Source organism: Rhinoraja longicauda, chromosome 20 (genome assembly GCF_053455715.1).
Source record: "Rhinoraja longicauda isolate Sanriku21f chromosome 20, sRhiLon1.1, whole genome shotgun sequence".
Classification (NCBI taxonomy): Eukaryota; Metazoa; Chordata; class Chondrichthyes; order Rajiformes; family Arhynchobatidae; genus Rhinoraja; species Rhinoraja longicauda.
This window is the reverse complement of record NC_135972.1, coordinates 39,929,947-39,944,440: the sequence shown is the minus strand read 5'-3', so window position 1 is coordinate 39,944,440 and position 14,494 is coordinate 39,929,947. Positions and strand designations below refer to the sequence as shown.

Genomic DNA, 14,494 nt, shown 5'->3' with positions numbered 1-14,494 from the left:
TCAGGCTGAGTCTGAAAAATGGGCATTTGTGCAGCCCATATCCTGTTTGTTTCCTTTGGTGAATGTGGCATTTAGGGTGAATTGTCAGTGAGAGATTTATGTCAAACGCTGTCTGGCACAGAAAGAGAAGGGCAGAAAAAGAGAGATTTTTTTGTTTAGCTTTATTCCTTAAGGTTTGCTAACAGGCCAAGAAAAATAGTGGAGTTACTTTCCCTTTCCTGCCTTTACAACTGTTAGACTTAGCATACTATGTCTTGGCCTAACCGATTACTCTTTAAAATGCTAAATATACCTGCAGAGAATGGAAAATGCTTAAGCCAGAAAAAGCACTCGTCAGATCAAAAACTCTGTACAAATTGGATCACTGCAGACAGAGCAGTGCACGGAAAATATGGAAGACATTGAATTCTTTATTCTTTGGGTCAGCACTGGCATATTATGAAATCCTAGAATTACTTGCCAGTAAAGTAAAAATAGGAAGGTTAATTAAATACAGCATTATGAGGAGCGTGCAATTCATGGGTTTTAACTCCTTCAGCACTGAAGAGTGTGTTAAGATGAAAGCAGAGCATTGTACAAGACAATTAAAGGCCTGTCTCAACCTTCTCATTTGTATTTATGTATTTTTACGATTAAATATGAAATTAGAACATATTGATAGGAAGTTGCTCATCGACTTGCTCAAAAGTAAATTTGAGCAAATTATTTCAGAATATGAGGTTGTTATTTCGGAATACACGGATATATAAATATACACAAGCAGGCATGTATACATACATACATACACGCACTAACACACTCACACATACTCACAAAAAATTAGACATATGCACAGACAAGCATTCAAAATGGAACAGTCACAGACACAGGCACAGCCAGACACAAAGCCATCACAATAACACACACAGATACACTTGCTAAAATGCACAGATAACTCACACAGACATAGTCACAGGTATACAAGCATACAAACAACTAAGCCAACATACACACAAACTATTAAACACTCACAAAGAGAACCGCACTGACATACACACACAAACACAGAACTGATACACACAACAGACACACTCACACACAGACACAGATAGACAGACACAATCACAAGCTGTGGTGTGTGAGTTTTATATCTTACTCTATGAACAGATTAATTCTTGGAAGTATTTCATTATAGATTCCATTTTTTTAATCATTTTTGTTCAGAAGATTAAATACTATCTGTAATATATTGTGTTAATAGACAGATGCAGTTAGTTTGATTATAATTAACACACTGACAATGTAACGTAGCCCTAAACTGATATAATAATTTCCTGATCCATGAACACGTTTTTGCTTCTGACTTTCCTCAACCCCTTTTACTGTTTGCGATACAGTGATGCAGCTGGTAGTGCTGCTGCCTCAGAGCTCCAGAGTGATCCGTGAAACTCGGTGCTGTCTGTCTGGAGTTTGCATGTTTCCATTGTGAGCCTGTGTTTCCCTTGGTTGCTCTGGTTCTCTTTTACATACCAAAGATGTGTGGTTTGGAGGATTAAATAGTTACTATAAATTACGACTAGCTTAGATAGTGAATACGAGTTCAGTTTCATGGAGTTTCAGTTTCAGTGTTGGAATAATGTTCCATAAAATCTGCGCAAATCAAAGATTGCCTTTTGGATCTCCATCATTAAGTAATCATTGGCTAAGCTAGCTGAATAACTCAGAGTCTGAAGAAGGGTCTCGATCCAAAACGTCACCCATTCCTTCTCTCCAGAGATGCTACCTGTCCCGCTGAGTTACTCCAGCTTTTTGTGTCTATCAATCATGGTGAAAGCAGTTGAGGGTGTATAGTTTTAGGTAGATTTATGAATATTTTTGCTATTTACAGATGTGAAGAATTGGTCATATAAGTAGCTTATTTAGTTTAGTTTTTAGTTTAGTTTAGTTTATTTGTCATTCCACTCCTTACAGACCATGCAACGAATGGGTCGAAACAGAGTGTCTCCGGGGGCCATAGTGCAATACAAATGCAAAACAGATAGACAGGGGATGACAGTGCAGTACAATACCATACAGTACAATACAATTAGACAGTGCGATACAATACAATACAATACATATAGACAGGGGATTAAAGCATGTAAACGCTAAAAGGTAAAGCATTTAACCTAAAGTTTAAAGCATGTAAACATCTTGTCTTGTCTTGAATCACGTTTAAATTTCTAAAATCTTTAAATCTGATTCTGTGATGTATTTGGACCAGAAACAGTATGTAGTACTCTAGCATCCAATGTTGATGATCAAATGACTAAGCCAAATATATTCAATGGATTTCTTTGAATACAGTTAGACCCCATGGATAAGGGGAAAGGGTTTCTATTGGTTTTCCAGTCAATTTCTCTGACAATATTTTTAACCTCAAAAAAGATTGTAAAATTTCTGCACAAAAATATATTCAATATAACCGCAATGTTTTGCACTGTTGAGTCCTGTCCACATATTTATATTATTGATAAGCCAAGGGTGAGGTGTTAGAAGGCTGGAAGATGGCTAATGTTGTGCCTCTATTTTAAGAAAGACAGCAGCAAAAATCCTATGATTTTACAAATCGGTGAGCCCAACGTTAGTGGTGGGTAAGACACTGGAAATGCTGAGGGACAGGATCTGCATAGATTTGGAAAGGAAAGGACTGATTAGGGACAGTCATCGTGCTTTTATGCATGAGAAATCATGTTCACCAGTTTGATTGAGTTTTTTAAAGAGGTGACCAAGAAGATTGATGGGGGCATGGGTAGATATGGACTTTTACATGGTGCTCTTACAAGGTACCGCATGGTAGGCTGGCCTGGAAAGTTAGATCGCATGGAACCTAGGGTGAGCAAGTCATGCTAAAGTAAAATTGGTGTGAAGGTAATAAACAGAGGGTGGTTGCCGAGGTTCATTTTCCAAGAGGAAGACCAAAGCCTCGCTGCAAGGATATGATTAGAAGGGATATGACAAATGTTAACATTGGCACTGGCACTGGCACTGGGACTGGCACTAGCACTGGCACTGGCACTGGCACTGGCACTGGCATTGGCACTGGCACTGGCACTGGCACTGGCACTGGCACTGGCACTGGCACTGGCACTGGCACTGGCACTGGCACCGGCACCGGCACTGGCACTGGGAAACGGCCGCTGTGGACCGGGGGAGGTGGAGTTGGATCTCCAGGCGCGTATGAAGCACCACAATGGGGTTCAAGACCCTGGAGACCAGGTGTCAACGCCACAAAAGGGTCAACGGCAACAGCAACACACTCCCCAATCCAACGGCCAGGTACAACTTCACCTGTGGTCTACCTGTCAAGGATGAGCCTAGACAGCCGCAGTAGGAAATGCAAACACAGATTAAACCTCCCCTTCTCCTAGCAGCGCAACGTCAAAGTCACATCATCACCTCTCGCAGGTGGACAGATGACAACAAAATGCTCGATGTTCTAGGAGACACTGAGAGAGATACATAGATGGGGAAAGATGTGCAGGTGTACAGGCCAGGCACAGGCAAGTGGGATAAGCTCGGGTAAGCAACTTGATTGGTGCGGACGAGTTGGGACGAAGGACCTGATTCTGTCTGTATAGGTCTATGACTATGTCACATCTCCTAGTTTGAATTGATTACCACAAGGAGCTTCTGCTAACTGTACTCATTTGTAGACATGTGTGGTGGACATGAACATTAAACAACTTGGATTGGATGAATCTTGGGTCAAAGGAAACTCACACCCACATTTCACAAACTATTGATTTTGTTTTAAGATAATGGGAATCTGAATACTATACTGTAAATTAATTAGCAAACGATCCTATGTAACCATTGTGTTAATGATATGTGATGGAGACCCTACATGGGTTGGAGTGTAAGGGCTGAGGGCTGGCCAGATATCAAATCATGAGGGGCATAGAGCTGTGTCGCAGAGCTAGTGTTTCAGGTGCCGGACCTGTTACTGGTGTCGGAGCAGATGCTGTTATATTCCCCGCTAGTTAACATTCCCCGCTGTTTGTTTTGGCATATTTTACAGAGGTGATGGAGTGGCGCTCCGGTGAGCCCTGGCAGTGCTGCACCCCCGGGGCATACATAACGTGAACAACCTTCTAAAATTAGGGGACACTAAAATTAGGGGCAGAGATTTAAGTTAAGGAGAGGAAGATTTAAAAGGGACCTGAGGGGCAGCATTCTCACACTGTTGCTGTTATCAGACAACTGAACCATCCCACCACAACCAGAGAGCAGTGCTGAATTACTATCTACCTCTTTGGTGGCACTCGGATTATCCTTGATCGGACTTTGCCGGCTTTACCTTGCATTAAACGTCATTCCCTTATCATGTATCTATACACTGTAAATGGATCGATTGTAATCATGTATTGTCTTTCTGCCGACTGGTTAGCAAGCGACAAAAGCTTTTCACTGTACCTCGGTACATATGACAATAAACTCAACTGAACTGTACTGAACTGAACACAGAGGTAGTGAGTGTGTAGAACAAGCTGCCAGAGGAAATGGTGGAGGCTGGTACAATTACAATGATTAAAAGTTATTTGGATAGAAACATTTTAGAAGGATATGGTCCCAGCGTAAATTGGACGAGCTCAGGTAGGCATGAAGAAGCCCCTTCCTGTACTGTATAGCTCTACAAATCTATATATTTTCTAATAAAAAAAATCTCACTTCTTGTAACTAAATCTACTTTCATCTGTGATTGAGAAAAAAGTGATTTTTTTGAGTAAAACGTGTCAAAAAATTGCCTTATAAAATGCTGCTCAGCTGCATTATTACTTGGCAGTCTTTGAGCCAAACCCGAAGATTTAAAAACACTTCTCAAAATGGGCTGAGAGACAGTGCCCAGAATATAAACTTGACCATGATATGACAAAGAAAGTAATTTTCTCGACTGCACAAATAATCAAAAAATACCTTGGTACTTCCAGTGAGTTTGAGCTGTACAACATTGAAGAGAATGACATCTTGTAATGGATATTCTTAGAAAAATATATGCTGACTGCGTATGTGCATATAGATACACTCAATCATTCTATTTCATTCTGTGAGCCTGCAAAGATGACCAGCATGGAAATTGCCATACTTAAGTGTCAGGAGTAGGATTGCCAAACATTATTGACATATTGCATGCAGAGGTCCATTCTGTGATGTTAATAACTTTGAGATGATGCTAATGCTGACAGTTTAAAAATGCATAGGAAAGAATACTGCAGATGCTGGTTTAAATCGAAGGTAGACATAAAATGCTGGAGAAACTCAGCGGGTCAGGCAGCATCTCTGGAGAGAAGGAATGGGTGATGTTAAGGGTCGAGACCCTTCTTCGGACTGATGTCAGGGGATGGGGCGGGACAAAGATAGGATGTAATAGGAGACAGGGAGGACTGGTGGGAGAACTGGGAAAAGGGAGGGGATATAGAGGGAAAGCAGGGACGATCTGAAGTTAGAGTAGTCAATGTTGATACCGTTGGGGTGTAAACTACCCAAGCAAAATATGAGGTGCAAAAATGCATTGCCCATTCCAAGAAATAATTTTTTTTCCTTCATAAGCATCATTCAAAAACTTCAAAATTTCAGGCTTGGTTATTCATGTGAGCAAGTTCCTTCATGTAGATCCAGAATGGTTTAGGAATTTGATTGTTCCTGTTTAGTTTTCATTGAATTAATGTTCAAAAGTTTGCACTAATTTTCATTAGAAAAGAGATTAAAGGGTTACTACCCTTTTTGGACTTAAACAAAACAAAAGATATTCGATGAAAATAAGTTGGCTGGCAACATTTTTACAAAGAATTTCTTCAGCATAGGTGTCAATTCTGTTTGTAAACCTGCCACCGGCATTTTTTTCTTTCTTTGGAATTAGATTTCAGAATTCTCCATGTTTCTCTGCTCGACTTCAATAAATTTTGTTTTATGGTACAGTTATTAGTGAAACCCACACAATTTGGACAAATGTCTGTACTTCTGCCTGTGTCTATTAACGCCCCAGTATCAGATGCACAGTAGAGCAGAGGAATATAGAATCTACTGTTGGTATGCCTCATTGTCACCTTCCTCTTAGCCAACAATGAACCATTCTACATTTCCTTGATCACCATCTGCTTTGATCTGTTATTTTCACACCATACCTTTCCCTATCTCTAGACTCACTCTCCCATGATTCTCAGTCTGAAGATGGGTCTCAACTTGAAATGGCACCCATTCCTTCTCTCTAGGGATGATGCCTTTCTTGCTGAGTTACTCCACCATATTGTGTCTAACTTTGGAATTATTGGCTGACAATTGTCAAATTATTTGATAAGATATTGAGTATAAACACATTTATCTTAGGTCCAACTATCTGAGAGGAGGAGAAATCAGGGTAGGAGTTTGGAGCCAGAATCCTATTGCCAACGTGTGCCACTTTTGTTCTGTGTCTGATCTTCAGGAGGTTGCAATGAAACATCCTTTAAAGGCTATGAACAAATGGTTTCATTATGGGGACATCCTTCTCATCACAAAGATTTGGGACTGCCTCTTTGCAATGGCAATCGTGAAAATAGATTCTATGCCTCAAATCCTACATTTGTGACTGATTTTGTGAATATTTTATCATTTTCCTACGTGGTAAGAATCAGGTCATAGGAGTCGCTGAGATTGTGCTCAAAGAACATGAAAAGCTACGCTGACCATAAATGGCTCCGGCACCAATAGAAAACAAATAGCTCAGACTGGGTAAATACTTTTCAAATGTAATGCGCTAGATGCACTAATCTTTTCTTCTGGTACCAGGGTTCACCCCAAATCAGGCAGATAGAGGAAACCCAGTTTCCTTGTCCATTGCTGTGCTGGGTGTGCAGAGATTGGAGAAATGGGGACCGAATGTTGATACAATTACAATTGATACAATTACCAAGACAGCGTTTCAATGCCGCCACTTCTAGATTTGAGGGGGTTCAGCATGTCACCAAAAGCTATATCGAACTTCTCAAGACAAGGCAGTCTTCTAATTATTCTAATTTGTATGAATGCAAAGGGATAGACGCACAAAGAAAATCTTCCCTGCAGCAGTGACACAGTCAGAGAGTCTCAGACGAACATACAAAACCATGAATTATACAGAAATGACACATAAATTATACAAGTGGTGCAAAAAAACTCATTAGTGCAAAACAAATAAAGCTGAAGGGTCTCAGCCCGAAATGTCACCTATTCCCTTTCTCCAGAGATGCTGTCTGACTGGTTGAGTTACTCCAGCTTTTCGTGTCTATCTACACATTTAGAAAACATTGGCCATGATAGTGCAATCCCTTAAGAATAAGAGGCAGGCCATTTAGAACTGAGATGAGGAAAAACTTTTTCACCCAGAGAGTTGTGAATCTGTGGAATTCTCTGCCACAGAAGGCAGTGGAGGCCAATTCACTGGATGTTTTCAAGAGAAAGTTAGATTTAGCTCTTAGGGCTAACGGAATCAAGGGAAATGGGGAAAAAGCAGGAACGGGGTACTGATTTTAGATGATCTGCCATGATCATATTGAATGGCGGTGCTGGCTCGAAGGGCCGAATGGCCTGCTCCTGCACCTATTTTCTATGTTTCTATGGTCAGTGCAGTTCTGTTGCCAAGGCAGGTTTAGGGCTGTGAAGGTCAGTTCAAGAATTTGCTGGTTGTAGGAAAGTAGCTGTTCCTGAACCTGGCGAAAGGTTTCTGCACATCCTGCCCAACAGTAACGAGGAGAAGAGGATATAGTCTGGACGGTGGTGAATCCTTCAAGATAGATGCTTTCTTCCCGATGCAGTGCCTCATGTAGATAGTTTTGATGCAGGGGAAGGTTGTGTTCATGAAGGACTAGGCTGTCTCCACCACTCTGTGCAGTTTCTTGGCTTCTTGTAAAACTGCTGTACCAGACTACGATGCAACCAATGAGTATACTGTCTACAGTGCATCTATACAGGATTTGATAGAGCATTTGGTTGACATGTTAAATCTCTTTCAACTTCTGAGAAACTAGATGGTGTCTTCCTCATGACTACATCCAAGTGCTGGACCCAAGACCGATTATCCAAGGTGGTGATGCGAAGGAATTTCAAGCTGCTAACTTTCCCTGCCAACCATCCAAGGATAAGGCACTGTCTGGTTGCAGAGGCATGGTTTGAAAAATTGAATGATCAAGAATGAAGGAGACAGCACCTCATATTTCGCCTGGGCAGTTTGCAGCCCAGTGGTATGAACATTGACTTCTCCAACTTTAGATAGTTCCTCTGTCTCTCTCTTCCCCTCCTCCTTCCCAGATCTCCCTCTATCTTCCTGTCTCCACCTATATCCTTCCTTTGTCCCGCCCCCCTGACATCAGTCTGAAGAAGGGTCTCGACCCGAAACGTCACCCATTCCTTCTCTCCTGAGATGCCGCCTGACCTGCTGAGTTACTCCAGCATTTTGTGAATAAATACATTCGATTTGTACCAGCATCTGCAGTTATTTTCTTAAAGAATGAAGGAGACGTCAGAACGTTGTGGATATTGCTCTGTCCATTCCAGCGCTGCCGTCGCAGCTGCGGCTTGCCTGCAGTCCGTCTGTCTTTTGTGTTTTTTGTTGTTTTTGTATGAGTTGTAGTTTTAATATGGTGTAGTGTTTGTATGTTATGTGGGGGGGGGGGGGGGGGGGGTGGGAGGGAACGGGAACTATAAAAAATTCTCTCTCCCGAACGGAGACACGAACTTGTTTCTGTGTCGTGTCTCCGTTCCCGTTGCGGCCTACCACCGGCCATGCACCTGGGACCGGCGGGCTCCACCTACCACCGGCCATGCACCTGGGACCGGCGGGCTCCACCTACCATCGGCCATGCACCTGGGACCACCTGGGGCTCTGGTTCGCAGAGCCCGCGGCCTGGACTCACCACCTGCGGCGCTGGCTGCCTGCGGATGCTGCGGGAGCGGCTGCGATTCGTCTCCGGAGGCTCCGGCGCGGGCCGCGTGGACGTTGGAAGCCCGCAGGCCCCTGGGTGGGGGCCGACATCGGGAGCTCCGGCAGCGGCAGAGGCAGCGTGTTCGCCCGCCCCGAATCGCGGGGCTTGGGTCGGCCCGCCGTGAACCTTTCACCGTCCGGCGCGGCCTGAAATAGGCCGTGGTCCTTTCACCGTCCGGCGCGGTGCTCCAATGTCGGGAGCCCCGACCGCCCCGACGTGGCAACTACAACAGCCTGACCTCGGGAGAAGACGGCAGGGAAGAGAAACGACATTGTGGCCTTCCATCACAGTGAGAAGGGACTGGAGGAGACTCACTGTGATAGATGTTTCTTTTGTTTGGTGTTAGTTGTGATTGTATATGTTATTGCATTTTTATTGATTATTCTTATTGGTCTTAATGTTTCAACTGCGGGTAATGTTTCATTTCACTACACATTTATGTGTATGTGACAAATAAACGACTATTGACTATTGATATTGAAGTATTGACCTCCCCATGATCCAATGGATCTACAGGAAGTGCTGTTGCAAGAAGGCAGCTGATATTATCAAAGACCCACACCACCCTAATCATGTTCTCCTCTCGCTGCTACAATTACGAAGAAGGTAGTGAAGCCTGAGCACTGTTACCTCAAGATTCAAGAACAGCTTCTTCCCTTCAACCATCCAGAACCAGGGGCTACAGTCTAAGAATAAAGGGGAGGCCATTTAAAACTGAGTTGAGAAGAAACAGCCTGTACATCCCTGACCACAACCCAACCTCAGCACCTACCATCAATGAACTTTTCACCACGATGGTTGCTCTCTGCACTTTGGTTTCAGCACTATCATGGTCTAGTTTATTTTGAATAACTGATAATTTATTGTATATTTATTTTTACTGTGGTTGTGTTTAATGAGTCCGTAAGGCTGCAGTAAGTAATCATTTCATTATTCTGGCTCACATCTGGTGCATATGAAAAAATAAACACTCTTGATCTCAGCTTTCACTGTATCTTGTTTCGTGTGATAATAATAAACTAAACTGATTTTGTTCAAAACTACAGAAAGGAGCAGAGGCAGCTTTGATGAAAGCCCTCCTGTGTAGTTCTAACCCAATCCTATTGTTTGTGCAATAAAACCACTTATAAATGGGATAATTGGAAACAAGTGGACCCCACATGAAAAATATCTGACACTCTTCTGAGACTGCAATTGAAATGCATAAATGGGTTAACTGAGGCATTGCATTGTATTTGGCCTGTGCTGAACTCCATCCTCCAGATCATTGAAGACCTGCTCTACCTGAAGTTCTACCATCTTTCTAGTTGATCTAGTTACATTTGGCAAAATAAGTCTTAAAAAATTCCATTCTACCAACAGAAGCCTTCCAGTGAGAGCTTCTGCCAAGGACTATTTTCTTTTAGAAACATAGAAACATAGAAACATAGAAAATAGGTGCAGGAGTAGGCCATTCGGCCCTTCGAGCCTGCACCGCCATTCAATATGATCATGGCTGATCATCCAGCTCAGTAGCCTGTACCTGCCTTCTCTCCATACCCCCTGATCCCTTTAGCAAAAAGGGCCACATCTAACTCCCTCTTAAATATAGCCAATGAACTGGCCTCAACTACCTTCTGTGGCAGAGAATTCCACAGACTCACCACTCTGTGTGAAGAAATGTTTTCTCATCTCGGTCCTAAAAGACTTCCCCCTTATCCTTAAGCTGTGACCCCTGGTTCTGGACTCCCCCAACATCGGGAATTTGGGATATTTTGTTTGAAACCGGTTTAAAGTCATGGGCTAAACATATAAGATTCAGGTGGCCAAAACAATATCAGTTAATTGGACCCAGCTTGTTACCAATGATGCTGGGGATGGGTCACTTCTGGCCTGCCAGCCAGTTGTAGGGGTGCAAGGGAAGGGGGGGGGGGTAACAAGGGCTATGGACCAAATGTAGGCACTCGGGACTAACATAGATTGGGCACCATGGTTGGCAGTTGGATCGAAGGGGCTGCTTCCATGCTGAATGGCTCTATGACTCTATGACTTTACTATATGGAGCTGAGACTTGAACCACCTAGAGCAGACTCATCAGAGCCCTTGAATCCTACCACCCAGAGGTGCTTCCAGGCGATGCTGCGAATCAACTTGGATGACATGTGCACTAGTGTCAGTGCGCTAGAAGAGGCCAACATTAACTCTGTCACCACCGCCATCATCACACCAGCTCAGATGGACTGGCTATGTTGTAAGGACACCTGTCTTCCATCTCTCGAAACAGGGTCAAGTATGATTGTCCTCCTGGTGGGTGGCACTGTGACACAGTGGTAGAGTTGCTGCCTTATAGCACCAGAGACTCAGGTTCGATCCTGACTATGGGTGCTGTCTGTATGGAGTTTGTACGTTCTCCCCGTGACCTGCATGGGTTTTCTCCAAGAACTTTGTTTTCCTCCCGCACTCCAAAGACGTACAGGTTTGTAGGTTAATTGACTTGGTACGTCAGTTAAAATTGTCCCTAGTGTAAGATGGTGTTAATGTGCGGGAATCACTGGGCGGTACAGACTCGGTGGGCCGAAGGGCCAATTTCCTTCAATTCCCACTACCAGCAGAACAATGAGCCTCCAAAGTTCACAGAAAGCCACATCAAGGTTAACATGAGGATCAACCTCAAAATGTGCTACATCAGCCCCACCAGCTGGGAGTATTTAACAAAGGACACAGCAACATGGAGAATCACTGGTCACAAAGGAGCTGTACTCCATGAAGAAGACCTTTGCCAGGCTGCAAAACACAAGCACCATCTACCAACAAGAAAGTCCAACCACATCCCCCCACCATGTCCACAGGCAACAATGTCCATGGTTTCAGAATCAGCCTCTTCAGCCATCTCTAGATGCCTAGGAAGCTCCCACCATGAGGACTTTGAGTGATTGCTGATGATGGATCAGAAGGCCAGATGTTCCACTGCTGGACCCCTGTGACCTCCAGCTCATCTTGGACATTCCCCTCTGAACAAGCATGCATGGAATTCCAAGACTTACTGAGCCCCAGATTCCAGAGATTCACAAAGGGCAGGCTGGAGATAAGGCCATTGGAAACCTTGGTAATGCAACACCAATCCATTTCTGGCATATCAGTCACCCCTCATTGAAGTGACTGATATATTTTGGTTTGTGGTTAATTTGACCTCCAAAATCTTTAAATGATTGCTTGAATCTATTCCAGCAACTGTGTGCACAATTTTATATTTCGGGATGATACATATGCACAATTTTTAGCAAAACGATATATTTGATTTATTTTCAATAGCAGTGTAACGGAGCTATGCTCCGTATGTTATAGGCCAGGATTTTCAGCATGTAAGTGCATCATTTTTTTTATCAGTGCAATTGCATCATTTCTTACTGCACCCACAAATGTATTTCATTATAGCAGATTTAATGAGGTGTTGAGGATATGTTATCACCATTAGACAGTTTAAGGAAAAACTAAAATTAAATTATGAAAAGAAATGACTCTTGTTCTCCAGTCAGATCTTCATTTCTGCCAGGCAAACATCTGCATTCAGATGAAGCGGACTGAACTGATTCGTAGACCTGTTGTCTTCACCTGTGATCAGAAGTGAAACAGTGCTGCCTCAATGGACTGGAACCTGTACTAAATGTGGATATACTGTATATGATATCACCAGTGAAGTGGAATAAATATGTATTAAATGTTGTATAAGTTCTTCAGTTCAAAAGGCTCTTGAACGCCACACTAAAAACCTAGAGAATACATTTACAGAATGGGACCCTTGGTGCCTCTATAATAGGTCAATATATGCCACTAGCAATAGTCAACATAAAACGCTTTCATGTGTTTAAAAGCAATAATACATTCATATGGAATTACTATGGCACACTACATATTATATGTCTTTATTTGGCTTCTTTGGTGGTGTTTATCAGCTCTGGAACTAAAAGAAAATCAAATGAAAATTAGACAATGTTTTTGAAAGCTATTTTATTTTTTTGCACATGGTTAAAAGAAATCTTTGGCCTTAGTAAATGATAGACAGAGTTAACATTTTTGCAATGACCTAGAATTCATCAGAAATAGATTGCGAAATAAGTTGAGACTAGAACAATTCAGTAACTTTGATCTGTCTCCTGTGCTGCCGTCTGTGTCTGTTTCAGCCTTTGTGAAATATCTAAGGATACGAATGGGCTGTCCCAGCTGGGTCTATTAGATATCATCAGGCTTTGACATTATGTACACTGGATGGATGATGGCTCTGTGTGTAGCTGTCAGTGCCGAGATGTTACAATGAAATGACTCAAAGAGGTTTAGCTACCTGCTAACATTCAAAAACTGAAAGGAAAAAAAGGTTTCTGATTATTAAAAAAAGTCCATAAAACCAGGTTGATTTGAAATGGTCAGAATTGAAGTGACAGTATTCCTTTTGTCAATTTATGTGGTTTGAAAACTCCAAACGCGAAAAATGTTTTAAAAGATTCAGATTTTATTTTCATTAAATGTAATCAAGAAATTATATGCTGAAATTGTTCAATTATTTCAACTTCCTAAATAAAGATAATGTAACAATGAAATAGTATCTGTGCAAAAAATAAAATATATACACTTAAATAATAGAGGATAAAATGTACAATAGAATAATTGAAAAAAGAATTTCATAAGATTTATATTTTATGTTTTCTTTGAATTCATCAGGAAAGGAAGAAATGAAATATTTTAAAATAGTAAAATTTATTGTACAATTTGGCTACGTTTCAGAATATATTTAGTTTTACATTTTCTTCATGGTTACAATTCATTTTGCTAAGTTGAAGTCCCAATTCAGAATGAAGGAAAAATATTCTTCAATGCATGAGAAAAATTCATTTGTGCAATCGTTACATTTCTCTGAGATGCTTTTCTTTATCAAATCACTAGCTCTCTTAGATGTCACAAATGTCAATTGATTGCATCTAATTTTAAAGTATTAAATAATTTTCACTGCCGAAACAAATGACAGGAACAACATATAACTGGCATGTAGAATTGCAGTACAGAATGAGCTCTGTGTGATTCTTCATGAGGGTTTGTACATAAATACTAGAATTACGTGGAATTAGCTTTAGAAAGAAGTAACTAATTTCATTGAAGTGCAAATTGTCACTGTCAAGAGAAATAAACTTATATCAAAGGGGCAGTGACATGCAATTTTCTCTGGAGTGTTTTAATAAAAAATAGCTTTCTTTGAATATTTCTAAGTGAAACGTGAGCGACATTCTGTGCATTTGTCAGAGTTGGAGAGTGTGAAAAATTGCTGCCTTAAATCATTTAAGCTGAAAAGCAACTTCTTCCTGCTGAGATAATTTCACATTGACTTACCGTGCAACCCCTTCAGGCATTCCCTGTTCTGAGCAGAAGTTTTCAAGGTAAAACAGAGAAAGAATGTGAGAGAAGCTGGGACAAGGAACAGCAGAAACTCTACGCATTCAGGCAGATCTGACTTTGATTAATTAGGGAGCTACTTTTCTATTTCCACATGTAATGCCTGATGGAAAGGA

General features: G+C 41.7%; 1 long non-coding RNA gene across 1 annotated transcript in view; it reads right to left on the bottom strand.

The window, feature by feature from the left end:
- LOC144603455 (uncharacterized) overlaps positions 1–14,431 on the bottom strand; it is a 44,667-nt gene extending 30,236 nt beyond the window's left edge. The window contains exon 1 of the long non-coding RNA XR_013548624.1: positions 14,316–14,431. This is a non-coding gene — a long non-coding RNA (uncharacterized LOC144603455). The remainder of the gene's footprint in view (positions 1–14,315) is intronic.
- Positions 14,432–14,494: the final 63 nt, after the last annotated feature.